Source organism: Aethalodelphis obliquidens, unplaced genomic scaffold (genome assembly GCF_003676395.1).
Source record: "Aethalodelphis obliquidens isolate GAN/ISIS:26980383/991018 unplaced genomic scaffold, ASM367639v1 scaffold8, whole genome shotgun sequence".
Lineage (NCBI taxonomy): Eukaryota > Metazoa > Chordata > Mammalia > Artiodactyla > Delphinidae > Aethalodelphis > Aethalodelphis obliquidens.
Genome location: NW_020837952.1, coordinates 14,737,269 through 14,745,607, shown reverse-complemented (window position 1 = coordinate 14,745,607; position 8,339 = coordinate 14,737,269). Strand labels below are relative to the sequence as shown.

The 8,339-nt window shown below is 39.5% G+C and overlaps 1 protein-coding gene across 4 annotated transcripts in view; it reads right to left on the bottom strand.

Annotated features, from left to right (window-relative positions):
• Window positions 1-271: 271 nt before the first annotated feature.
• The window catches only part of IRAK3 (interleukin 1 receptor associated kinase 3), a 77,525-nt gene continuing 69,457 nt past the window's right edge, over window positions 272-8,339 (bottom strand). Inside the window, exons 13-14 of one of the 4 annotated variants that reach the window (XR_003432884.1) lie at window positions 1,301-1,324; window positions 272-1,221 (exon numbers count right to left, since the gene is read on the bottom strand). The gene's annotated coding sequence lies outside the window, so the exon portion shown is untranslated. Of the gene's footprint in view, window positions 1,325-5,267; window positions 7,222-8,339 lie in introns of those variants that run through there. The other 3 variants (XR_003432885.1, XR_003432882.1, XR_003432883.1) reach the window with 3 other exon arrangements.

Here is an 8,339-nt window from a genome sequence, read left to right as displayed (position 1 = left end):
AGTTCTTTTTCTATATTTATGTATCCATATACTTTCTTTTTGCAAAAAGTAGGATCCTATTTTACATAGCGTTTAGTAATCTGCCTTTTCCAACTTAACAATGTAAGGCGAACATTCTTTATAACATTATGTTAATAACTATAGTTATAATTTCACAAATTTCCTGTTGTTGAACATTTAGGTTCTTTTCAGCTATTTACTATTGTAAACCATGTAGCAATGAACATCCTTCTAGCTATAATTTTTGTACCTCCATAGGATATGATTTCCATAGGATAGATTCATACATGTGCCAACAATGTGCCAAAGTTTTTAAGCCTTTTGAAAAAACATGTGTTTAATCAGGTAAAAAAGGCTAAGAACTAGTCCTTCTTGAATAATTATAAGGGATTTCCACATGAAAATAATAATAGAAAGCATACCAGATTAGAGCAACAAGACCAGGGATGAATTTCTGCCTCTTCCACTGAGAAGTTCTAAGACCTTGATTAGCCACTCAACCCTTTTAGGTCTTGTTGTCATCAAACAGGGTTGGCAATGAGGTGGAAATATAGTTGTCCTTGGAGTTAAGTTAGTTAAACCTATACACAGTAAATATGAACAAACCAGGAGAGCGTCCATGATTATATAAATGGGAAGAATGGGAACTCAGATACAAACGTAACTTTGTCACCAGACATTTAGTGAAATTTCTTTAAGTCCTGTCTTGGGCCAAGAGATGTGGGTTGACCAAAGCTGCACAGGAAATGGAGAGTTAGCAGACATGTTGAAGGTGATCACCCAGGCCCTGCCCAGGCGTGGCAGTCTTGGTTAAGCACCAAGTTTCCTTGGAGAGACTACTTCTCTAGTGCATGAGACAGTCTCAAGCTTCCTTCATTGAGGAATACTTAAGATCAATGAATTCCCCTGGGCCATATCATATTGCTTCAAATATAACTTGCCTCCAGGGGGACAATGCACTAATAGGTTGACTGGAGTATTTCAGTTCTCTGGACAGTTATATTTTTTCATTAGAAAGTAGAGAATTAGTATGCTGATTTTTATAAACCTCCATGAACCTGATCAATGCAGCTCTGCCACTGAGAGTAAGTCCATTCCAAACAGACTGAGGAATTCAGGTCTCTGAGATGGCAAGGCTAAGATGGATCCCAAAAACTCACCAATGTCAATGCCATCCTTGATGGAAGCCAGTCCTACTGGGCACGACCTGCTTTTTTAAAGCTGTAACAAGAAATGAACTAAATATTTCATTATGTTTTTCATTTATTCAGTAGATATCCATCAGTATCTAACTTCATACCTGGAGGAGGTCAGCATCTTAACACTGAAAAGAGACATAAATAATATGGTAAAGATTACAAACAATAAGCAAAATGCAGCAGTGGACAAACCTCTAAATTACTGAGGGAGAACAGAGGAGTGGGTGATTAATCACCCAGGGAAGTTTGGGAAGGATTCATGGAGAAAGTGATATTTATGCTAGGTCGTGGATGGTGTATAAGGATGGACCTAGCTGAAGGTGGGGATGGGAGAGGAGGGTATTCCAGATAGCTGGAACTGCATGTGCTAAGGCATGGAGATGAGAAGGGACGTGGTATGCTTCAGGAATCATAACAAGTTTAGTGGGACTAGAATGAAAGATACAAAGTCTATGGACAGGAGGCAGGAAGCAGGTAGTGATGGGATATAAATGACGGAAAAATTGTTTGGGACCAGTTTGTGAAGTCCCTCTTGCACTACTTAAAGAACTTGGATCATATCTTGCATTCAAGATAGAGAAGTATTTGGAAAATGAGATGAAATCAGAGTTCGTTGAATTTATTCCTAATTTTTAAAAATTATTGGAAAGACATTAACCTCAAAGAAAGTACTCTGTGGAGTGCCACATGGTTCTGAAACTGGCCTTATCCTGTAGAGCACTTTTTATCAACAATTTTGTGGATAGAGAAAGCAATCTCATCAAACCGGCCAATGATACAAGTCTGAACAGAACTTAAAGGTTGGATAATAAAATTAAAAATTTTAAGAAAATATTATGATATCACTTATATGTGGAATCTAAAAAATAATACAAATGAATTTATTTACAAAACAAAAACAGACTCACAGACATAGAAAACAAACTTATGATTACCAAAGGGGAAAGGGGAGAGGGATAAATTAGGGGTATGGGATTAGCAGATATAGACTACTGTATATAGGATAAACAACAAGGTCCTACTGTATAGCACAGGGAACTCTATTCAATATCTTGTAATAAACTATAATGGAAAAGAACCTGAAAAAATATATATATAACCGAATCACTTTGCTGTACACCTGAAACTAACACAACATTGTAAATCAACCATAATTCAATTAAAAATTTCTTTAAAGACTAGCTAGTTCATGTGTTCAAAAAATGTTTATGGAGCATCTGTTATGTTTCAGGAAATTTTCTAAGTGTGGCAGGGATCCATCGGTGAACAAGTGAAAGTCCTTGACCTCATGGATTTTATATTCTAGAGAAGATTGATGATAAACAAATAAATATATAATATCATGCACTGACAAATAAATTGAAGGATACAGTGTAAAAGGTGATAGAGAGTAATAGCAGAGGGAGAAATTATTGGGGAAGAGAGTTCCAGGCAGAGGAACAGCGAGTGTGAAAGTCCTGCATGGGGATGAGCTTGGCGTGCAAGAAGGCTAGCGAGGCTGGAGCTGACTGCTGAAAGGCAGCATGATAAGCTCAAAAGGTGGGATCAATAAGTCAAAACAAACAAGATGACACTGAAGCACGAGGCACATTAAGTCATTTAAAAATGGTTGGATAGTGTTATAAAAATGCAAATGTAATATACTCTGGGTTTTATTTCATAAAAATCAATTACACAAGGAAAGGATGAAGGAGAGGTGTGCTATCAGCAGGTTATGTGAAAAAGACCTCAAGACCTTGGTAGAGCCACAAGCTCAGTAAGAGCTCGTATAAAGTGATGAATTCGAGAGACACACACACACATACACCACAGACAAGCACATACATGCATGCATATGTGCATGCATGTATCTCCACCCAGCACAACCTTAGACTAAATTAACAGTAACATACCCAAATTAAATGACAGAATAACTAATATTCTTTTCACCTACCCTATTGAAAGTATTACATTTGATTTGACTATATATTTTAAGAGAGTTATTGATGATTTAAATTTTTCCCCAGTTTTCAATGACCAGGATGCTGTGAAAAATAAAAATACCTGCTCACATGTTTTTTTTTTTTTTGCTTCCCATCTCTTCGTCCCAGACTCAGAACTCTGCTAACTTAAAGGTCCTGGATCTCAAGTGAGAAATGATCCCTGTGGACACAACCATGGTTTCACTGAACTGGAAGTTGAGGGACTGTCTTTCGGGGCTCTTTGTGCCACTGAACCAAGAAGAAAGAAGTAGGTTATTACACTGGCTCTGGGGATTGATTGCAGTTTTCAAGGGGAGACCAGATTGGTGAGCACAGCGAGGGCAGGAAGGACTAGGTTGGGAATCCAGGGAATTCTGCTTTGCTAATAGTTCCATATCCAGGGGTAAAAGTTAATGTGCAGTGGTTACACACTAATAAAGGCAGGGTCACTGAGGAATAAGCCTTCAGGAATGAAGGTTCGGTGCACGCCATCAGGGAAGGAAACATAGACAACCAGGGTGCTGGCTGAGGGCAAAGGGAACATGGAAGGAGACTAAAAAAAAGCACATTGTAAATACAAATTAAAGCCTCGTGACAAATTATAGAAACAAAGGCCACAGCAGCCATGCATATTTCCTTTGTTTTGTATTTGCGTATATTAACCAATTTTTAGTTTTCCCTCTCATTTCTTCTGTACAAGAAATGTTGGTGATGATTACCTTTATTCTTAGAAAATCCAGGTGGAAGATAAATTAAGATCACCTAGAGACAGAAATGATGACTGAAGAGACCTTGTGTCTCCTCTTTTGGGAGAGTGACAGCATCTTGAATTATTTTAGGGTTATTTGTATGATACTATTATTGTTACTGCAAGGTTAAATAAAGGGTACAAGGGTGAGGATAAATGCTGAACAGCTGAAGAGTAGGATTTGTCTTTTGGCTTTTAGCGCCACGCTTGCCTGTCTGTGCTTTCCACTATAGTTCAGACAAAACTGTATTTCCAGGACTTCCCTGGTGGCGCAGTGGCTAAGAATCCTCCTGCCGACTCAAGGGGCACAGGTTCAATCCCTGGTCTGGGAAGATCCCCCATGCCGTGGAACAACTAAGCCCATGCATCACAACCACTGAACCTGCGCTCTAGAGCCCATGAGCCACAACTACTGAGCCCACGTGCTGCAACTACTGAAGCCTGCACGCTCTAGGGCCTGTGCTCTGCAACAAGAGAAGCCACCGCAATGAGAAGCCCGCGTAACTCAACGAAGAGTAGCCCCCGCGCGCCGCAACTAGAGAAAGCCCGCGCACAGCAACGAAGACCCAAGGCAGCCAAAAGAAAAACAAAAAACCCCCCTGTATTTCCTAGATGCCCTTGGCAGCTAACTTCTCATAACGGGATGTGGAAGAAATAGAGGTTTTTCTTTCCCTGCTTCTTACTGGGCCCCTGGCAGTGACAGTGGCAGCAGCACAGGTGGTGGTTCCGTCCACATTCCTGCTTTTCTCCTTGGCAACACTATTCCAGAAGCATCGGCAGCAAGTTATCAGCAGCCTCAGCAGTACAGGGGTCGTGGGCTCTTAGTTATACATTTTCCCTTTTTTCTCTTTCATCCGTAAGAGTGAGAATGGCTTCCTGTAGTTATTAATCTCTGGATAACTTCACATTTTCCTCTTTTCGCTCTTCTAGGCTTTCCAACCCTTTGATAGCCGATTCCCAATATTAAATTTCATCTGTTTGAAACACCTAGTAGGGGTTCTGTTTCTCCATAAGCACAATCACTGATACAGATGAACGCATGGCCCAGCTTATGCAAAGGAAAAAACATGGAGCAGATGGGAGAGGATCACTGATAGGCCCGGACAAAATGGAGAGATCAGGGGCTTCCCTGGTGGCGCAGTGGTTGAGAGTCCGCCTGCCGATGCAGGGGACGCGGGTTAGTGCCCCGGTCCGGGAGGATCCCACATGCCGCAGAGCAGCTGGGCCTGTGAGCCGTGGCCGCTGGGCCTGCGCGTCCGGAGCCTGTGCTCCGCAACGGGAGAGGCCGCGACAGTGAGAGGCCCGCGCACCGCGATGAAGAGTGGCCCCCGCTCGCCACAACTAGAGAAAGCCCTCGCACAGAAAGGAAGACCCAACACGGCAAAAATAAATAAATAAATAAACTCCTACCCCCAACATCTTCTTTAAAAAAAAAAAAAAAAAAGGAGAGATCAGGTAATGGGAGGTCTTTATAAAGTCAAGGACAACATACTGTGATTTCTGATGTGCAGCAGCTTCAGGTGGCGATAGGGTCCAGTGTGGCCATGGGAACAGTGGCTGAAGGGAAGTTTAAGTGTGGCTTCACTGTAATCAATGAGATCTTTTAACTGTGATGCAGTAATGCTACTTGGTTCACTCACATGGCTATTGAAATCAGGAGCGATGATGCCAGGATACGAGATGGGGAGAAAGAAGAAGACATGTCAGACTATGCCTTATAAAATATGGTGATAATTTTTTTATTAGGGAAATACATTTTAATGGCCAAGACAGGATACTAGCAATCACATGAATTATTTCTCCTGCTTCAAACTGCCAGACAGATGCATAATGAAAATGTCAGAGATCGCTCTGCCTCCCATCACAAAGCAAATGGCCTCAGAGCTGCAGGCAGCGAGTTAACGTAAACGTGCATATTTGGCTTTGTATGCATACTGGGAGGTAAGCACGCCCTTTCCTCCAGGTATATAAAATAAAAACAATAAAAGGTCATTGATTAATATTTGCCCTTGGCTGAAGTCACTGCAGCCCTTATTTAAAAATCCTGTTACAAACATTTAAAAACATCACAAGATCCAGTGTTTAATGGTCCTGCAAGTACACCATAATTTGCCTGTACACTTTCAGAAGGACATGAAATTATCATTAGTGAATAATGGGACTAGGAAGACCACCAGAAGTTATTTCTACCTCACTCCAACGTGCTGTTCAGAATGATTCCATTTTACACTGTATTTATGTATTGGATTCCTTAACTTCTCTTTTGTTGAAATCTTTGTAATGATGGTACCATTGGGATTACCTGGCATTTCCCTTCTAGGAAACACAAGAATAGCACCAACACATTAATTTAGTATAAAAGAACAAAATTTGTGGCTATGTTATGCTCTTAAGAAGCCAACATTCATTTATCTTTCAGCTGGATTTGCCTAGGAAGTGTTTTTATATTTACACACTCCATAACTTCGTTATGTCCACAACAGTCCCAGATAGAGCTCATCAGAATTGGTATTTTACCCTAGTGTATACTTTGCTTTTTCCCTTTATAATTCATGTGTTATTGTGGATCCCGTTAGCATTGTTATATAGCCTCCACCTCTACCTGCTGGAGAAAAGCACGGTAGTCAGCCATTCTTTCTCTGCACTGTTGCAAGTTTTATTTTCAGTTGATAACGATAACCAGAGTCTACTAAATTCAGCAAGTTAAAATTTTTGTGTAGGCTAGAAACGGATAGTGGGGCACAAGTCTGGGGTATGGATACTTAAGGGTGAAAAATTTATCTCCCCAAAGATCTTTAATTTAACTGTAGGTTGCTTCTTTTTTTGTGTTTTTTTTTTTTTGTTTTGGGGTTTTTTTTTTTTCACGGTACGTGGGCCTCCTGGACCGGGGCACGAACCCGTGTCCCCTGCATCGGCAGGCGGACTCTCAACCACTGCGCCACCAGGGAAGCCCTAATTTAACTGTAGGTTGCTTCTTGAAGTACTTGAAACAAGTATAGATCTTAAGGGTAACTTTTAAAGATTTTGCCAAAATCAACTAATATTTAATTACAGATATTCTCAGTTGTGTACTGTGATCTCTTCTCCATTCTTCTGTATTTCAGCTTGTCTGGTTTTTGCCTCTTGGACTTTTCTTTTATAAGCCCTCTCAAAACTTGTTACTCGGGGGATACCAGACAAATCTACGTGGGAGCGTCAGTCACTAGGGTTGGAAGACAAAAATAATAAAGGGCATTGGAATAAAAGCGTTATTACCAGTTGCCAGTTGTTACCGAGGGCACAGCTGAGCGAAGAGTCAGGCAAACGTAGAAATCTAGAGAACATTTTTTTCCAAAATAAAAATAGCTTTATTGTTTTCTGATAATAAAAGTGATACATACTCATTATAAAAACTTCAAATACATAAACGTCTAAAGAAAGTAAAGAGCACCCAAACGCCACAGCCCAGAAAGAAACCATCATTAACTTCTTAGCGAAGATTTCTCTATGAAACACATATTATTTAAAAATATCTAATGTTATAAATGGGCCCATATTAAACATACTATTCGGTAGTCTGCTTTCTCATTCAATAATATTTCAGGGACAAATTTTCTATAGCAATAAACACAGATCTAAACAATTTTTAATTAGTTGCATACAACTCAATTGTATATTTGTGCTGTAATTTATTTAACCCATCTTCTATGGAAAGATATTTAGGCTGTTTCCAATATTTTAATATGCAAACACTAAAAAGTACATCTTTGCCCTCATGTTTACACACTTGTGAAACTTTTATTCATTAGGATAAATTCCTAAACAAATTGCTGGGTAAAAGTGTCTCACCATTTAAAATTTTGACATACTACCTTCTAGAAAGGCTGTACTAATCTCCACTCCTGCCAATAGTGAATAAGAATACCCATTTGCCCATACTCCTGTCAATTGTTTTAATCTTTGCCCATCTGTGAGGACAAAATTAATAATAATTAAAAATAATAAAAACATATTTATTAGCTGTTTTCATTTTCAAATAGGGGATACTTTTAATTTTTTAATTTACTCCTTTTCAGAGCAGGTATTTCCTGGGCTTAAATAAAGAATTTTCAGTTTGCATCCCCATCAGTGTGACTCAGAATGAGAGTCAACTTCTTGGAACCTCATTTTCCTTGATCTTATAGTAACAGAACCCAGCTCAATAGCTTAGATGATGTGTGAATGCAGCTAGCATAGTACTAAATACACCAATATTAACTGAGTCTGAATCTCCTGCAAGTACACTCTTCCTACCTTCCTACCCTCTATCCCAACTAACATTTGTCTATAAGAAAGTTTTAAAACTAAGGAGCCACTGAAAAACATTGGAAATACTCTCTTGCTACTTATACAGATGACCACAAAAATTTGCAATTAGGCAGATGACATCAGTAAGAAGGCTCTTAAGTGAAA